The sequence below is a fragment of the Marmota marmota genome, unplaced genomic scaffold (assembly GCF_001458135.2).
Source record: "Marmota marmota marmota unplaced genomic scaffold, marMar, whole genome shotgun sequence".
Classification (NCBI taxonomy): domain Eukaryota; kingdom Metazoa; phylum Chordata; class Mammalia; order Rodentia; family Sciuridae; genus Marmota; species Marmota marmota.
The window spans coordinates 43338117-43358923 of record NW_025999977.1 but is presented as its reverse complement, the minus strand read 5'-3'; positions in this window follow the sequence as shown (position 1 = coordinate 43358923).

Sequence of the window (20807 nt, the reverse complement as noted above, 5' to 3'; positions counted from 1 at the left end):
TGGCAGAAGACATCACATAGCAAGAGAAAGCAAGAAAAGATGGAGCTCATTTTTATAACAACTGCATTCTTGAGATAATGAACCCATTCCCAAGATAGTGACATGAATCCATTAGGGAAGGCAGAGTTCTCAAGACCTAATCACATAAAAAAAAAAAAAAAAAAAAAAAAAAAGCCCCACTTCTCAACACTGTTACATTGCTGATTCAGTTTCCAAAACATAAACTTTCGGGGACACATTCAAACCATAACATGGATTTACCTTTAAAAGATTTATAAAAACCAAAATGGTCAAACTATTTCCAAGTAATTTTACTGTGTCCCAGAATTTAAACATTTTTATAGAAATACAAAATGGCCAGCATAGAATAAGGTAGAAATAAATAGTGTCTGGCATAAAATTAAAAATTGCTAGACAAAAGGAGAAAATAACCCATAATAAAGGAGAGAAAAATGAAACGAGAACATCCAATAATGACACAGATGATAGAATTAGAGGGCAAGGATATTAAAACAATTGTTTTAACCATGTTCAACATGTTTAAGAAAGCACAGAAAGTCTGAGCTTACTACAGCCATGGAAGATATTTTAAAAGATCAAAGTTGAACTCCTATAGATGAACAATATAATTTATGAAATAAAAAATTTTCTGGATGGGATTAACAGAAGACTAAAAATTACAGGGGGAAAAAAAATTTCTGAATGTGTAAAAAAAAAAGCCAAAGAAACTAACTAAACAAAACAGAAAAACAATGAAAAAATGTTGAAAAATTAGTTTAAGTAAAATTTTAAGTAACCTAACCTATTTTTTTTTCCTTAGGAAAACAATGGTGGACTGGGGTTGTGGCTCAGTGGTAGAGCACTCACCTAGCACACGTGAGGCCCTGGGTTCGATCCTCAGCACCACATAAAAATAAAGAAAAGTATTGTGTCCACCTATAACTAAAAATATATTTTTTTAAAAAACTATTTTTTCCTTAGGAAAAAAATTAGGGGAGATACTCATTTGGGGAGTTATTTATTTCTTCCTACTTTCTATGTTATAATTCAATTTGAAACTTTCTTAATAGGAAAGTCAACTTTTTTGTTTTAATTGGTTCTGCTTAGTTATACGTGACAATAGAATATACTATGACATAATTATAAAAGCATGAAATATAATTTCTTCTAATTCAATCCCCAGTATTTTCCATTCTCCCATCCCCTGTTTCCTTTCCTTTACTGATCTTTCTACTATATACTTGTACTTTATTTTTAATTAGTGTGTCAAGGATGCACTGTGGTATATTCATATATGCACATAGGAAAGTTAGGTCAGATTCATTCCACTGTCTTTCCCTATCCCATTCCTACAACCTTCCCTTCATTCCCTTTTGTCTTCTCTTATCTTTTATTCTTTTTTATCCCTCCCCCCCTTATTTTTGATTAGCTTCCACATATCAGAGAAAATATTTAACCTTTGACATTTTGGGATTGGCTTATGTCACATATAATGACAGTCTCCAGTTCCATTCATTTACCAGCAAATGCCATAAAATAATTCTTCTTTATAGCTGAGGAATATTCCATTGTGTATATATACTACAATTTTTTAATCCATTCATCTGTTGATGGGCACCTAGGTTAGCTCCATAGCTTAGCTATTGTAAATTGTGCTGCTATAAACATTGATGTGGCTGTGTCACTGTAGTATGCTGATTTTAAGCCCTTTTGGTACAAACCAACAAGTAGGATATCTGGGTCAAATGGTGGGATGAATCCCACTTGTGCAGTCTCTTTGTAATGTGTTTTTGTGTGCAGTTTGCCAATATTTTCAGAGTTTTTGCATCTATGTTCATCAGGGCTATTGGCCTGAAGTTTTATTTCCTTGATGTGTCTTTGTCTGGTTTTGGTATCTGGGTGATACTAGCTTCAGAGAAAAAGTTTGGCAGAGTTTCCTCTTTTTTGTTTCATGGAATAATTTGAGGAGGATTGGCATTAGTTCTTCTTTAAAGGTTTGGTAGAACTTGAGAATCCTTCCTGTCCTGGGTTTTTATTTGTTGGAAGGCTTTTTATAGCTGCTTCAATTTCATTACTAGAAACCTAAGTTTAATCTTTCTATGTCCTCCTTGTTCAATTTGGATGTATCATATGTCTCTATGAATTTGTTCATATCTTTAAGATTTTCTGTTTTTTCAGAGTATAAATTTTCAAAACAGTTTCTGATTCTCCATTGGATTTTAGTAACATCTGTGATGATATTTCCTCTTTCCTCTTGGATTTTGATAATATGAGGTTTTTTTCTCTCTTTTAGTTAGCTTTGCTAAGGGTTTATCAATTTTGTTTATCATTTCATAAAACCAACTCTTTGTTTCATTGATCTTTCATATTTTTTATCTCAATTGAAATCAAGATTAGTTCACCCTAAGTGTGATCAGTCATTTTTCTCTTACAGCTTTTAAAATTCTATCCTTAATCTGTATGTGAGGAATTTTCATAATTATGTGTCTTGTAGTGGATCTGTTGTGATTTTGTATAATTGGAGTCCTATAGACCTACTGCATTTGAATTTCCATTCCATTCTTAAAGTTTGGAAATTTTCTGATATTATTTCATTTAAAATTTGTGCATTCTTTGGTTTCAGAGGATTCATCTATCTCAATGAAACTTACATTTGGCCTTTTAATGTTATCTCAGATTTCTTGAATATTCTATTTATGGTCTCTTAGCATCTTTTCTCCATGGTCAACTTCATTTTCCAGATTACATATTTTGTCTTTATTACCTGAACTCTGTCTTCCATGGGATCTAGTCTGCTGGTGATGCTTTCCATTGAGCTTTAATTTGTTTTATTGATTCCTTCATTTCAAGGATTTCTGTTTGATTCATTTTCAGAATCTCTTTCTATTGAAGTGATCTTTCATTTCCTGTATTCTCTCTCTGGTTTTACTCCTGGCATCATCTTTTAGCTCTTAGAACAGTTTAACTATGAATTTTCTAAACTCTTTCTCTGACATTTTTTCCTCTGTGGTATTGATGAATTCTGTTGTTGAAGCATTATGGGGTATTTGGGATGGTTTGTTCCCTGTCTTTTTCATAATGTTTGTATGCTCCCATCTGTCTGTATAATTCTGACTTCTTATAAGTGAAGGACTAGTATGTGAGCTTGTTTTTTGTTAAAGCCCTGGGTTGGATGGATATCTAGATAATGATATTTAATTCTATGTGTGACCTCTGCTGATCCCAATATCAGCTACACTTTAAGGGATATCACTGAGCCAATTTACTGTAATTATTTCTGAGCCAACCTTCATACTGTTGAAGCTTGTAGGAACAAAAACTTGTTGTGATTGTTCTCTGCAGTTCCTCAAATTCTGGTATAAACCTTTAATAAAATTACTGAATGGGTCAAAAAATTAGTAGTTATCCAAGGAATCTCCATACTGCTTTCCATATTGGCTGCAGGACACAGCCACATCAACATTTATAGCAGGACAATTCGCAATAGTGAAAATGTGGAGCCTTCCTGGATGCCCTTCAGTGGATAAATGGATTAAAAAAATGTGGCATATAAACACAATGGAATTTTATTCAGTATTAAAAAAAATAAAATCATGGCATTTGCAAGTAAATGGATGGTGCTGGAGAAGATAATGCTAAGTGAAGTTAGCCAATCCCCCCAAAAAAACAAATGCCAAATGTTTTCTCTGATATAAGGAGGCTGACTCATAGTGGGATAGGGAGGGGAAGCATGGGAGGAATAGATGAATTCTAGATAGGGCAGAGAGGTGGGAGGGAAAGGAAGTGGGCAGGGGATTAGCAAGGATGGTGGAATGTAATAGACATCATCATCCAAAGTACATGTATGAAGACATGAATTGGTGTCAACATACTTTATATACAACCAGAGATATGAAAAATTGTGCTGTATACATGTAATAAGAATTGTAATGGGGCTGGGGATGTGGCTCAAGCGGTAGTGCGCTCGCCTGGCATGCGTGCGGCCTGGGTTCGATCCTCAGCACCACATACAAAAACAAAGATGTTGTGTCCAGCGAAAACTGAAAAATAAATATTGAAATTCTCTCTCTCTCTCTCTCTGTCTCTCTCTCTCTCTCTCTCTTTCTCTCTTAAAAAAAAAGAATTGTAATGCATTCTGTTGTCATTTATTTTTTAAATCAATAAAAATAAAATAAAATAAAAAGAATACCATATAGTTAATTTGAAGCACTTATTTTGAGTAAAATACCCTTTGAGTTTTTCCATTTCCTTTAAATAAAGATTGTTAAAGACGTTTTAAATATATATATAAATTCTGCTTTAAGAAACAATGCTTTATACTAAAAAAAATAGTAGTTAAATTTAGTAAATTTACTATATCCTTAAGTGAGTGCTAAAAGGAGGAGGAAGAAAGCTTGAGCAAACAGGGTAAGGAAAAAAGGAAAAAGTGAAAGAGAAGCTATAAAAGGGTAATGTACACTAAGATAGAAAGGATAAATATATGAATAGGTGTTATTTAAGGTAGTAGTGAGTAGTGCAAGGGTATGAGTGGGGGAAGAGAAGTAGGTATAAACTAGAACTAAGATTCCAATTAATGCTTTAAATTATTAGATGAAATACATTCAAATAGGTTAGAGGTACAATGTTGGCTACTGGGCTAATGATTATCATTAAGTGAAGGAGTTTATTTACTGGGCTAATGATTATCATTATGGAAGGAGTTATTTGGATGATCTAAGTTGACATTAGAGTTGTTTATAGTCTTGGAGGGTGTGGTATTGTGAGTTGGCTGATTCTAATGTTGCAGAAGTTCAGGCTATAGACTCTGAAGTGCCCCTGTGTTTGCTGTGGGTCACTGGTGTACCTGTTCCCCTCTTCTAGATTCTTCTTATGGTCCTGAAGGTCCTAGTAGCTGTCTGTGTGAGCCAGAACATTGGTTGTGGATTTTCTACAGGTGTTCTGTGGTGCAGTAGTATTCCACCTGCTGCCTCTGCTCTCTGAGATGCTGTAGTAAAGGGTCTCTGGTGGTTCATCTAGACTCCAGTTTCCACTACCCCAGGCTGTGAATGGTGGGCATTGATTCCCTCTGCTTAATAAGTCTGTACAAGGTCCTACAAGTATCCAAATAATGCCCTGTCACTTTCCAGTTGGAACCACAGTTCAGGCTGTGAACCTAATATGGCTGGTATCTGGGCCTTTCTGCTACGCAGCCTCTGGCAATTTCCTGCTGGTTCTGTATGCCACTGGATAATCAGGCAGCTTCCCTCTGGTATGTGCTGAAATCCTGGGGACTGTCCCTAGGCTTTCCACAGTGCTCACCCCACTCCCAACATGTGCCAGTGGTAAGAGCCTGGTGAATGAACTGGCCTTTGTTCAGGGGCAAAGCTGTTTCATCATAGTCTCTGTCAGAGTCAAGCAAGCCTGCACTGAGCTTCTCATCCTTGCTTGGGTCACAGAGGCTGAGCCAGAATAGATGGCAGCACTTTCCTGGTCCAAGTCCCCACCAGTCTCTATTCCCATTGTTTACCCCCAAAAGAAGCAGGGGAGGGGATTTCTGAGCTCTAGGGCTAGTAGCGATCCTTCCAGAAGTTCTTTCTGACTGGATTCTTAACAGGACCCACTGCAGCAGGCTTCTCTCTGGTTTAATTTGTAGCTGTCCGGGCAGGATAGGATGCCCTGCTAATTTAAAAGGGTGACTGGTGAGTGGCAGGTTCCACAAGATGGCTGCAGGGGTAGGGGTGGGGAGGGCGTTCAGCTTTCTTTTCACAATTTGATTTTAAGCGCTCTGTGCTGTTTTAAGGAGCTTTCTGCATTTTAATTTTTTTCCTGTCTTTTCAACACTTTTCCAATGCGCAAGCTTAAGAGAATGCCCACACACCCCCAACTTGTGTCTCTGATGCCCGCCCTCCATCTGCAGGTTCAGGTTAGGGTTTCTTGTTTTCTCCTCTGGTAACCTATCTTCCAGTCTCTCCCAGCTCAGACTATGCAGTACGGAGTCTTACAGCACTTATTTTGTCACCCTCAATTCTGCTTGTATTCGCTATCTCCTTCCCGTGCTGTGAGGATATGGGGACTCTCTGCCTAGTTCATCTCCGCCATCTTCCTGATATGTGTTTAATTGCAAAATAAAAGAAAATGAGTCAGTAGAGTCTAAAATTTAAAAAAAAATGCCCCAAGTTTTTCATAATGATGTAACTACAAACGACGAACCTGAGCTAAGATCCAAAACAATCAACAAAGGCCAAAAATAAGAACAATGAAAACAGCTAGACCAAAGCACATCATAATCAAGTTACTTAAAACAGACATAAGTTAAAACTTTAATAACATCCAGATGACTTGCATTACATACAGTAGAAGAGGATAAGGAGGATGCCAGACGTCTCCTTAGAAAAAAATGAAAGCCAGAAGACAACATTGAAAGAGTCTACCTCACATTCTATAATCAGTTAAAATACCTTTCAAAAGTAAAAACAAAATACTTTGTGACACACACACACACACACAAAGCTGAAAGAATTCATCACCCACAAACCTTTAGTACAAAATATCTTAAAGAAATTTCTTTAGGCAGAAGAAAAATAAAACTAATGAAAATCTGTACCTACACAAAAGAATTAAGAGCATGGTAAATGGTAAAGATAGCAGGCAACATTTAAAAATTATTCTTTATATCGCATTTTTAAAAATCCTTTGCTGACTATAAAGCAATAACAATAATGCTCTATCATGGAATTTATAACATAGAGGTAAAATAATAATAGTACAAAGACTAGGAAAGGGAGATAGAGGTATACTATTGTAAGATTCTTATATAAGAATTGATTTATTTGTTCTAAGTAGACTGTGAAATTTTAGGAATGTGTACTATATACAAGAGTCTGCAAACTACAGCTCATGAGCCAAATATAACCTGCCACCTGTTTTTGTATAGCATTTTATTAGAAAATATACCCATTTATTTACATCTGTGTATTTTCTTACCCCTATTTATCTATGCTATGTCCATTCTACAGAGTAGTCGTGATGGAGAACATTAAGCCTACAAAGCTTGAAATATTTACTCTCTCTCTCTCTCTCTCTTTACAATAATTTCTTATCTATTCCTGTTGTAAAGCCTAAAACAACTACAAAAACTTAAGAAGTTATAACTAATAAGTCATCAAAGGAAATAAAATAGGATCATGTGGAAAAAACAAATTAATACAAAAGAGAGAAGAAAAAAGAAAGCTGGAAGAAAGAATAGATGATATAAATAATAAACAAAAAATAAGATTATAGAATTAACCTAACCACAATAATCATATTAAATGTAAATGGTCTAACATTGCAAGTAAAAGCAGAGATTATGTGATTGAATAAAAAAGGATGACACCTTGTATGTAGTTCTCAAGAATTTTCCTTTAAATACAAACATACAATAGATTAAAACTCAAAGGAGGGCAACAAACATACCATGCTGACATTAATTAAAAGAAAGCTGGAAAGGCTATATTAACATCATACAAAGTAGATTTTTAAAAACAAAGGAATGGTTATACATAAAAAGACTCCATTTATGAACCTAATAATGGAGCATCAGAATGCATGAAGAAAGCTTTGACAAAGGTTAATTAGAAATAGACAAATCGGCAATTATGTTGGAGGTTTAAGCACTCCTCTCTCAATAACTGATATTATAACAATATACTATATATATGTGTAAATATACATACACACACCACACACACACACACACACACACACACCCGTGTATATACACATATGTAGGTCAAGCACAGTGATACATGCCTATAATCCCAGCTACTTGGGAGGAGTGCAAGTTTGAGGCCAATCTGAAAAATTTAGAAATTTAGTAAGATTTTTTTAAAATCAGAAACCAAAAGACCTGAGGATATAGCTCAGCAGTAGAGCGTCCCAGGTTCAATTCCCAATGCTAGGGAAGAAAAAAAGTATAAGAAAAGAATATTGTAAACAACCTGTGCTAAAAATGTTGACAACATAGATAAAATAAGATGAACAAACCATCAAGGCTTATTCAAGGTGAAATAGATATCCTGAATAGCCCCATATCTGTTAAAGAAATAGAATTTATAGTTGATAACCTTTCACAATTTCTCCCCGTCAAAATGCTTAAACCCAGATGAATTTAAAGGTGAATTGTATTCAATATTTAAAGTTGAAATAATATCAGTTTCACACAAAGTCTTGCAGATCAGAGAATGTCTTGCCTCTATGAGATCAGCTTTACCTTGTTTCCAAGACCAGGTATAAATATTATAATAAGGAAAATTATAGATGAGTATCTCTCATGACATTGATACAAATCTTTTAATTTTTTAGAAAACTGAATTTAAGAAAATATTTTAAAATCACATTAAGTGATTGAGTAAACTTTATCACCAAATTGCAAGTTTGGCTTACATTAGAAATTAATCTTTACAATTTATTGTTGTGATTAATAAAAAAGAAAAACAAGGATGGCGGCGAGGGGAGTGCATTGCCCCCGTGTGCTGCTTCACTGTGTGGGAGTATGACAAGTCAGGACGGCTAAAGGATATCTTGTTAGGAATTTCCAGCAATAGTGGGGTGCTCCGGAACCTGGAGGAAGGATTTCCATCGCACGAGGATCGGCTACGGGGACTCAAACGCGAGAGGTTTGTCGCACGGAGGGTAACACTGCTTATTCAGCAAACCGCCCCGCGGCTAGAGTCTGCAGCGCGCGCTGGGAAACGAGGAGATAGCGACGCAGGGATACAGCGCTGCAGTTTCTGCCAGCCGTGCAAGCACCGTACTCAGGGCTGAATTCTGGGTTCGAGACGGGGGANTAATTCTATGTGTGACCTCTGCTGATCCCAATATCAGCTACACTTTAAGGGATATCACTGAGCCAATTTACTGTAATTATTTCTGAGCCAACCTTCATACTGTTGAAGCTTGTAGGAACAAAAACTTGTTGTGATTGTTCTCTGCAGTTCCTCAAATTCTGGTATAAACCTTTAATAAAATTACTGAATGGGTCAAAAAATTAGTAGTTATCCAAGGAATCTCCATACTGCTTTCCATATTGGCTGCAGGACACAGCCACATCAACATTTATAGCAGGACAATTCGCAATAGTGAAAATGTGGAGCCTTCCTGGATGCCCTTCAGTGGATAAATGGATTAAAAAAATGTGGCATATAAACACAATGGAATTTTATTCAGTATTAAAAAAAATAAAATCATGGCATTTGCAAGTAAATGGATGGTGCTGGAGAAGATAATGCTAAGTGAAGTTAGCCAATCCCCCCAAAAAAACAAATGCCAAATGTTTTCTCTGATATAAGGAGGCTGACTCATAGTGGGATAGGGAGGGGAAGCATGGGAGGAATAGATGAATTCTAGATAGGGCAGAGAGGTGGGAGGGAAAGGAAGTGGGCAGGGGATTAGCAAGGATGGTGGAATGTAATAGACATCATCATCCAAAGTACATGTATGAAGACATGAATTGGTGTCAACATACTTTATATACAACCAGAGATATGAAAAATTGTGCTGTATACATGTAATAAGAATTGTAATGGGGCTGGGGATGTGGCTCAAGCGGTAGTGCGCTCGCCTGGCATGCGTGCGGCCTGGGTTCGATCCTCAGCACCACATACAAAAACAAAGATGTTGTGTCCAGCGAAAACTGAAAAATAAATATTGAAATTCTCTCTCTCTCTCTCTCTGTCTCTCTCTCTCTCTCTCTCTTTCTCTCTTAAAAAAAAAGAATTGTAATGCATTCTGTTGTCATTTATTTTTTAAATCAATAAAAATAAAATAAAATAAAAAGAATACCATATAGTTAATTTGAAGCACTTATTTTGAGTAAAATACCCTTTGAGTTTTTCCATTTCCTTTAAATAAAGATTGTTAAAGACGTTTTAAATATATATATAAATTCTGCTTTAAGAAACAATGCTTTATACTAAAAAAAATAGTAGTTAAATTTAGTAAATTTACTATATCCTTAAGTGAGTGCTAAAAGGAGGAGGAAGAAAGCTTGAGCAAACAGGGTAAGGAAAAAAGGAAAAAGTGAAAGAGAAGCTATAAAAGGGTAATGTACACTAAGATAGAAAGGATAAATATATGAATAGGTGTTATTTAAGGTAGTAGTGAGTAGTGCAAGGGTATGAGTGGGGGAAGAGAAGTAGGTATAAACTAGAACTAAGATTCCAATTAATGCTTTAAATTATTAGATGAAATACATTCAAATAGGTTAGAGGTACAATGTTGGCTACTGGGCTAATGATTATCATTAAGTGAAGGAGTTTATTTACTGGGCTAATGATTATCATTATGGAAGGAGTTATTTGGATGATCTAAGTTGACATTAGAGTTGTTTATAGTCTTGGAGGGTGTGGTATTGTGAGTTGGCTGATTCTAATGTTGCAGAAGTTCAGGCTATAGACTCTGAAGTGCCCCTGTGTTTGCTGTGGGTCACTGGTGTACCTGTTCCCCTCTTCTAGATTCTTCTTATGGTCCTGAAGGTCCTAGTAGCTGTCTGTGTGAGCCAGAACATTGGTTGTGGATTTTCTACAGGTGTTCTGTGGTGCAGTAGTATTCCACCTGCTGCCTCTGCTCTCTGAGATGCTGTAGTAAAGGGTCTCTGGTGGTTCATCTAGACTCCAGTTTCCACTACCCCAGGCTGTGAATGGTGGGCATTGATTCCCTCTGCTTAATAAGTCTGTACAAGGTCCTACAAGTATCCAAATAATGCCCTGTCACTTTCCAGTTGGAACCACAGTTCAGGCTGTGAACCTAATATGGCTGGTATCTGGGCCTTTCTGCTACGCAGCCTCTGGCAATTTCCTGCTGGTTCTGTATGCCACTGGATAATCAGGCAGCTTCCCTCTGGTATGTGCTGAAATCCTGGGGACTGTCCCTAGGCTTTCCACAGTGCTCACCCCACTCCCAACATGTGCCAGTGGTAAGAGCCTGGTGAATGAACTGGCCTTTGTTCAGGGGCAAAGCTGTTTCATCATAGTCTCTGTCAGAGTCAAGCAAGCCTGCACTGAGCTTCTCATCCTTGCTTGGGTCACAGAGGCTGAGCCAGAATAGATGGCAGCACTTTCCTGGTCCAAGTCCCCACCAGTCTCTATTCCCATTGTTTACCCCCAAAAGAAGCAGGGGAGGGGATTTCTGAGCTCTAGGGCTAGTAGCGATCCTTCCAGAAGTTCTTTCTGACTGGATTCTTAACAGGACCCACTGCAGCAGGCTTCTCTCTGGTTTAATTTGTAGCTGTCCGGGCAGGATAGGATGCCCTGCTAATTTAAAAGGGTGACTGGTGAGTGGCAGGTTCCACAAGATGGCTGCAGGGGTAGGGGTGGGGAGGGCGTTCAGCTTTCTTTTCACAATTTGATTTTAAGCGCTCTGTGCTGTTTTAAGGAGCTTTCTGCATTTTAATTTTTTTCCTGTCTTTTCAACACTTTTCCAATGCGCAAGCTTAAGAGAATGCCCACACACCCCCAACTTGTGTCTCTGATGCCCGCCCTCCATCTGCAGGTTCAGGTTAGGGTTTCTTGTTTTCTCCTCTGGTAACCTATCTTCCAGTCTCTCCCAGCTCAGACTATGCAGTACGGAGTCTTACAGCACTTATTTTGTCACCCTCAATTCTGCTTGTATTCGCTATCTCCTTCCCGTGCTGTGAGGATATGGGGACTCTCTGCCTAGTTCATCTCCGCCATCTTCCTGATATGTGTTTAATTGCAAAATAAAAGAAAATGAGTCAGTAGAGTCTAAAATTTAAAAAAAAATGCCCCAAGTTTTTCATAATGATGTAACTACAAACGACGAACCTGAGCTAAGATCCAAAACAATCAACAAAGGCCAAAAATAAGAACAATGAAAACAGCTAGACCAAAGCACATCATAATCAAGTTACTTAAAACAGACATAAGTTAAAACTTTAATAACATCCAGATGACTTGCATTACATACAGTAGAAGAGGATAAGGAGGATGCCAGACGTCTCCTTAGAAAAAAATGAAAGCCAGAAGACAACATTGAAAGAGTCTACCTCACATTCTATAATCAGTTAAAATACCTTTCAAAAGTAAAAACAAAATACTTTGTGACACACACACACACACACAAAGCTGAAAGAATTCATCACCCACAAACCTTTAGTACAAAATATCTTAAAGAAATTTCTTTAGGCAGAAGAAAAATAAAACTAATGAAAATCTGTACCTACACAAAAGAATTAAGAGCATGGTAAATGGTAAAGATAGCAGGCAACATTTAAAAATTATTCTTTATATCGCATTTTTAAAAATCCTTTGCTGACTATAAAGCAATAACAATAATGCTCTATCATGGAATTTATAACATAGAGGTAAAATAATAATAGTACAAAGACTAGGAAAGGGAGATAGAGGTATACTATTGTAAGATTCTTATATAAGAATTGATTTATTTGTTCTAAGTAGACTGTGAAATTTTAGGAATGTGTACTATATACAAGAGTCTGCAAACTACAGCTCATGAGCCAAATATAACCTGCCACCTGTTTTTGTATAGCATTTTATTAGAAAATATACCCATTTATTTACATCTGTGTATTTTCTTACCCCTATTTATCTATGCTATGTCCATTCTACAGAGTAGTCGTGATGGAGAACATTAAGCCTACAAAGCTTGAAATATTTACTCTCTCTCTCTCTCTCTCTTTACAATAATTTCTTATCTATTCCTGTTGTAAAGCCTAAAACAACTACAAAAACTTAAGAAGTTATAACTAATAAGTCATCAAAGGAAATAAAATAGGATCATGTGGAAAAAACAAATTAATACAAAAGAGAGAAGAAAAAAGAAAGCTGGAAGAAAGAATAGATGATATAAATAATAAACAAAAAATAAGATTATAGAATTAACCTAACCACAATAATCATATTAAATGTAAATGGTCTAACATTGCAAGTAAAAGCAGAGATTATGTGATTGAATAAAAAAGGATGACACCTTGTATGTAGTTCTCAAGAATTTTCCTTTAAATACAAACATACAATAGATTAAAACTCAAAGGAGGGCAACAAACATACCATGCTGACATTAATTAAAAGAAAGCTGGAAAGGCTATATTAACATCATACAAAGTAGATTTTTAAAAACAAAGGAATGGTTATACATAAAAAGACTCCATTTATGAACCTAATAATGGAGCATCAGAATGCATGAAGAAAGCTTTGACAAAGGTTAATTAGAAATAGACAAATCGGCAATTATGTTGGAGGTTTAAGCACTCCTCTCTCAATAACTGATATTATAACAATATACTATATATATGTGTAAATATACATACACACACCACACACACACACACACACACACACACCCGTGTATATACACATATGTAGGTCAAGCACAGTGATACATGCCTATAATCCCAGCTACTTGGGAGGAGTGCAAGTTTGAGGCCAATCTGAAAAATTTAGAAATTTAGTAAGATTTTTTTAAAATCAGAAACCAAAAGACCTGAGGATATAGCTCAGCAGTAGAGCGTCCCAGGTTCAATTCCCAATGCTAGGGAAGAAAAAAAGTATAAGAAAAGAATATTGTAAACAACCTGTGCTAAAAATGTTGACAACATAGATAAAATAAGATGAACAAACCATCAAGGCTTATTCAAGGTGAAATAGATATCCTGAATAGCCCCATATCTGTTAAAGAAATAGAATTTATAGTTGATAACCTTTCACAATTTCTCCCCGTCAAAATGCTTAAACCCAGATGAATTTAAAGGTGAATTGTATTCAATATTTAAAGTTGAAATAATATCAGTTTCACACAAAGTCTTGCAGATCAGAGAATGTCTTGCCTCTATGAGATCAGCTTTACCTTGTTTCCAAGACCAGGTATAAATATTATAATAAGGAAAATTATAGATGAGTATCTCTCATGACATTGATACAAATCTTTTAATTTTTTAGAAAACTGAATTTAAGAAAATATTTTAAAATCACATTAAGTGATTGAGTAAACTTTATCACCAAATTGCAAGTTTGGCTTACATTAGAAATTAATCTTTACAATTTATTGTTGTGATTAATAAAAAAGAAAAACAATATAATCATTTCAAAAGATTCAGAAAAAGGATTTGACAAAATCTAACATCCATTATTATAAAAGCAAACAAATACTCAAAACCCAAGCCAAAAAAAAAGCAGACTAGAATTTCATCAACTATGAAGGATATGTAAGGAAAAACTACAGATAAGATCATATTTAATGGTCAAAAACCAAATGTTCTTGCCCTAATATGAGAAAAAGAAAAAAGAATGTCTGCTTTCTGCACTTCTATTCAATGCTTTAACAGAGATTTTGTACGGTGAATTCAGGCAAGAAACAGAAATCCAAATTTTAAAAAAAGAAAAGTTTCTGTACTGACTGATGACATCTATGTAGCAAACTCTATAGACTAAACAAGAGTTCCTGGAACAAAGAAATGAGTTTAACAAGGTTGGGAAATACAAGATCAATAAATAAAAGTGAATTTTATTTATGCATAATAACAGCAATCAGAAATAGAAATGTTAAAATAATATCATTTGGCCAAGTGCCGTGGCACACACCTGTAATCCCAATGGCTCAGGAGGCTTAAGGCAGGAGGATCACAAGTTTAAAGCCAGCCTCAGCAACAGCAAGGAACTGAGCAATTCAATGAGACCTTGTCCTTAAGTAAAATACAAAATAGGGCTGGGGACATGGCTCAGTGAGTTCAATCCCCAGTAACAATAATAACAATAATAATAATATCAATTATAGCATCAAAAATATGAAATTTATAGTTTCAGAAACATGAAATTCATAATAAGTTCAGCAAAAGGTTTTCAAAACACATGTACTAAAAACCAAAAAACATTACTGACAGACATTTAAAAGGCATAAATGAATGGAAATATAAAACATGTTCAAGGGTCAGAAGACACAATATTGTTAAGATGTTAATTTTCCCAAAATTGAAGTATAAATTCAGCCCATTCTCAATGAAACCATAAGTCTTGAAACCACCTCATGAAGGTAGTTCTAAAATTTATACAGGAATCAAAAAATCTAGAATAGCCAAAACAACTTTTAAAAACAGAAACAATCAATGCTGATTATAAAGCTACAATAATCAATTCAGTATAGTGTGGGCATAAAGACAGAAACTTAAATAAGTGGATAAATTTAAATAAGTAGAGAATACAGGGGTAGCTATACAAGTATATGGCCAATTGTTTTTCTACAAAGTTTCCAAAGCAATTCAATTGGGAAATTAATATTTTTCAATAAATTATATTGAATAAATAAATAGCAATGTGCTAAAAAGAACTCAACTCTTTCAAAAATTAATTCCAAATAGATCATACATCTAAACGTAAATGCTAAAACCACTAAACCATAAGGAGAAAATGTTAGTACACCCAGGTTTGGAAAAGTTTTGTTAAATGTGTCCAAAAATATATAATATATAAATATAAAACTCAGCAAATCAGATTTCATACAAATAAAAACTTCAAAAGTCATTGTGATGAGAATGAAAAGGCAGGTCACAAACTGGGAGAACATATTTACAAAACATATCTCAGAAATAACATATGAAAATTACATAAATTCTGTAATAATAATGAGACAAATAACTTGATTTTTAAATGAGCTACAAAAAAGATTTTTACTGAAAAAAGATAAACAGATGGCAAATCGGCAACTCAAACTGTGGTCAATATCATTAGTTATTAGGGAAATAGAAATTCTGATCGTGAGGCACTTTGGCTATCCCGCTTTTTTTTTTTTTTTTTTTTTGGATTGGGGATTGAACTCAGGGCCTCTTAACCACAGGGCCACATTTTCAGTCCATTTTTTGTATTTTATTTAGAGACAGGGTCTTGCTGACTTGCTAAGTGCCTCACTAAGTTTCTGAAACTGGCTTTGAACTTGAGATCCTCCTGCCTCAGCCTCCCAAGTCTCTAGGATTACAGGTGTGCACTACCACACCAGGCTCCCACTTTTTTAATAAGAATTTGGTACAAGGGGAATGCTGGCAGGAATGATGCCATCACTTTGAAAAACAGTTGGGGAATATCTTCATAACTTAAAAACACCTTCCATATGCCCTACCTATTCTCCTCTTAAGAGTTGTCCAAAGAAAAAATTAAAGCATATTTCCACCAAAGAGACTTGTACACAAATGTCCATAACAGTTTAATCTGTAATAGTGAAAGACTGGAAATCACCCAAATCCCTATCAACAGTTGATCGGATTGTGGTAATATCCATATGGTGGAGAACTTGTCAGCTACACAGAGAAATGACCTAGAGGCACATGCAGCCACATGGATGGATCTGGAGATAATCATGCAGAATGAAAGAAATCGAACAGAAGAGAGGGGGCATGTTGCATTTATAAAGTGCTAAAAAATACTCTCTAATCCATAATGACTGAAAGCCCATCTGTTGTTGCCAGGATAGAGGGTGAGACGTGAAGGTGAGTGAAGGAAGAATTTCAAAGGGCAGCAGGAAGCTCTTGAGGACGCCAGGCAGCATTCAGAGTCTTTGTTGCCATGGCCTCATGAGTGAATATGCAGAGTAAATTTAAGGTGCCTATACCTCATATGCACTGTGCAGAGTGTCTCATCTTCAGGTTTCCCTGTGTTAATTATACCTCAGAGGGCTTTGAAAATATGTATGTTTTTATTTATTCTAAATTGTTATATATGACAGTAGAATGCATTTCAATTCATATTACACATATAGAGCACAGTTTTTCAAATCTTTGGTTGTTGTACACAAAGTGGAGTCACACCATTCGTGTCTTCATGCATGTATTTAGAGCAATGATGTCCATCTCATTCCACCGCCTTTCCCACTCCCATGCCCCCTCCCTTCCCCTCCCTCCCCTTTTCCCTATCTAGAGTTTGTCTAATTCCTCCCATGCTCCCCCCCCCATCCCCCTTATGAATTAGCATCCTCTTATCAGAGAACATTCAGCCTTTGGTTTTTCTGGATTGGCTTACTTTGCTTAACATGATATTCTCCAACTCCATCCATTTACCTGCAAGTGCCATGATTTTATTCTCTTTTAATGTTGAGTAAATATTCTATTGTGTATATATACCACATTTTCTTTATCCATTCATCTACTGAAGAGCATCTAGGTTGGTTCCACAGTTTAGCTACTGTGAATTGAACGTATGTACCGAATATATTGCCACCAAGTGTGTTTAGACATGCCTTTTGTCTTCTCCTTCACCAACCCTGGATATGCCTTTATTTTAAGCATTTTTGCCAAACTAATATGCAAAAGTAAAAGTATCTCATTATCACTTTAAGCTGTTTCTGTGATTACAAGTGAATTTTAAAATATTCCCTTATTGTTTGCATTTTCACTTCTTTTATGAATTGTTTGCATGCTTTGCTCATTCTTGTTGGTGTATCTTCTTTGTTATTTCTTATTGTGATTATGCAAGTGTGTCTTTCCAGACTTTTCCTATTAAACAAAAATAAGATCATACTTTATATCCTATTTTGTAACCCACTTTTTACCCTAACATAATGCGGCCATCTTTCCATGTCAATAAATGTGCAGCTACATCATAGTGTTAATGGATCAAGCTGCAATTCTTAATGCTGCTTCTTAGCTTAAATCATATTTCAGTTTCAGAAAATGGAATAAGGCTCTCCCTCATTTCGAAGGGAGTTGAAAGTAACTTCACAAATCACTTTTTTATTTGCTGCAACATCACAGAATTATAGCAGATTCTTCTCTGAGTGACAACTAGAAATCCTCCCCAGCCTGAAAGGGAATTTTATGAAACTGACTTTTGCTAACGTTTTTTTAACAGTTCCTCCAGAACGATGCTGATAATGAAATTTGCAGCTAGCCACACTTTGCCTGACAAATTATGAAGAGATCAATTTGTTCCCATTAGTCTCCACTTCATTACTATCCAAGATGAGGTCTACTCCAGGAGATAGTGAGCAACCTTTGGCTCTACTAGAAATGTCTCTTTGTGAAGATCTTAAGAAGAGCAAATCAGCAACCTTTCCTTTAAGTTCAAAGGGAAATAGTTTGATTAAAATTAAAAGCTGTTCTTCTCAAAGGTCAGGCAAAAATTTGGTAATGTCCTATGAGAAATAAAATTACCATTTATTCAATGCAATACATTGCAGTGACATGGGGGCTGAGAATTTCCAAGTGGCACAGCTTTAGAATGAAAAGTTACGGTTTATCTAGCAATAGTAATCTATCTTCTTTGCAAGTTACCTTTGAGTGACACTTAATATCCCAGGCTCTGTCATCCAGTGGTCTGAAAGGCCTTCTCAAATTGGGATCAGCAGAACCTTACATAAAATCCTCATTCCATTCCCTTTTGGACTGCGCTTCAAACAAGCCAACCATACAAAGGAGGAAATATTCAGTCTGAAGGTCAGATTGCCTGACCGACCACACTGGCTGAGATTTTTATGTTTTGAAACCACTGATCAGAAACAAAGCTTTGTTTTTTGAAGGGAAAAGCATCAGGAATTGGGTTGAAGTAACCCGTCCGTGGCAGCCTGAGCATTTCAAGAGGATTCCCCACCCCCTGGGCTTTTTTTTTTTCTTTTTTCCCTGTTGATTAAAAAGCCATTGAGCATTCACCAAACATCAGGAGCTCTTCTGTGCCCTACATAATTCTGGGTGCTGGTAAGAATATGAAATTAGGCACAGGTGTCCACCCATCATCAGCCGAGTGGATGAAGAGACAGGCACATGAACAGCTCACTCCCTGGTGAGGACGATGGGGTTGGGTATAGTGAGAAAACCAAGAATTCACTGCACCATCAAAACACAGGGGCTGACTGACAGGAGATGGAGAAGGCTCCTTCCGTGAAAGAGGCGCATTTCAGCTTGAGAGAAGGAAGTGCAGCTATTGAAGTCCACCCACCCTCTCTACTTCTTGATGCATAACGCCAATGCTAGAAATAACTATTGTGAGGGATATTTTAAAATCCCAATGATCCTTAAAATAAATCAAAGGGGGAAAGTACATTTCAAGTAGCTAGACTGATGATCCCTTTTTCCATAAAGGTGATAAAAGCAATCATACCTCAACAGGAAAGCTCTCAGTGTGTCTATGGGTGTTTCCTTCCCCAATTTAACACTTTATCAAGCACCATACAAATGTTAGAGGTTTCCAATAAACTAGAAACTCACAGCTCATTTCAAAGTGAGAGGAGTCATCTGCACAGCAGGAACTTTTCCTGTGAGGAAAACCCAGAAGGAGAAGAAGAAGGGCACCCTCTAGGGCAGGCAAGGGGCACGGACCCCTAGGAAGTAGAGCAGCTCTCCTGCGGCCCTTTCTTGGAGATCAAGGACAGGAACTTTGCAGGAATCGGAGCCTGTTATGGTTTAGATATGACATATCCCCCAAAAGTTCACATGTGAGACAATGCAAGATTTAAAGGTGAAATGACTGGACTATGAGAGCCTCAACCCAACAGTGAATTAATCCCCTGACAAGAATTAACTGGGTATCAACTGCAGGCTGATAGGGTGTAGATAGAGGAGGTGGGTCTCTGGGGGTGTGCCTTTGGGGTATATATTTGATATGCTGAATTTAGGCTCTCTCTGCCTCTCGGTGTAATGTCTTGAGCCCTTCCTTTTACCACACTCTTCTGCCATGATGTTCAGCCTCCCCTCAATCCTTGAAGAAGGAACCTGATGTTTATGGACTAAGATCTCTGAAACTGTGATCACCAGATCATATTTTTCTCCTCTAAAATTGTTCTTGTCAGGTGTTTTAGTCACAGCAGTGAAAAAACTGACTATAACAGAGTCACAGAGGTTGAGGCTGAGAGGTGAAGGAGGCTGAGTGGTTAGTGTAGCCATGCAATTCGTGGGTACTGTCGGGGATTCAAGAAAATCTCTCAGTTACCATAGCTTTTTTGAGGTCTACAACCCAAGGGAGGATTTAGGCTTAGAGAATTAGAACCCTGAACTAGGAGAGGAGGCTTGGTGAGCAATGTCAGATCCCTTTGAGTTTGTTAAGAAGGCAGAAAGGATGTGTGGGGGGAAGTGGAACTAAAACCACAGGCTGAGACACAAAGGAAAACCTGGCTGTCCCACAGTTATCATGCTGCCTCTGGAAGGCTAGTCTTGGAGCGCAGGCTGGGTCCCTGGGGCAGGGGCAGGAACAATCTATAAATAATATGGTGATGTCCTGGCCTTATCTTATAATCCTAGATTATTTGCAAGATCTCCTGTCAGACACTCTGGAGCTCACAATATGGGAGAAGGAGAGAGAGCTGGCCCCCTGTATTTGGGACAAATATGTTAAAATAATTGAAAGATAAAGATATCATCCCCATAATAACAACAGAATGAGGGATAACTGGCATCCCTCAAGTAGAGACAAAGGTGGTACAAAATAATTAAAGCTATATTAGGAAAAAATATTTCTTTAAATAAAGGCAGAATTGAATCTGTACATTGGAAGAACATTCCACATAGATCAAGTTGTAGGAAATTGGATGCAGAACCAGCACCACCAAGGGAGATCCTGATAAGTTGCTGAATACAAAAAAATAAATTGCTTCTTCCATCTCCTTTGATGACCTTCATCTTCAAAGATAACCACTATTAACCATATAGCTTATATTATTTCTTTCTTTTATAATACTTCTCCTAATTGGTATGTGTACACACACACACACACACACATATATGTATGTGTGTCTGTCTATCTACCTATCTCTTTGTCTGGCTCCTGTATTAGGGTTCTTAGACAAAACAACCAATTGGATGTGTGTGTGTGTGTGTGTGTGTGTGTGTGTGTGTGTGT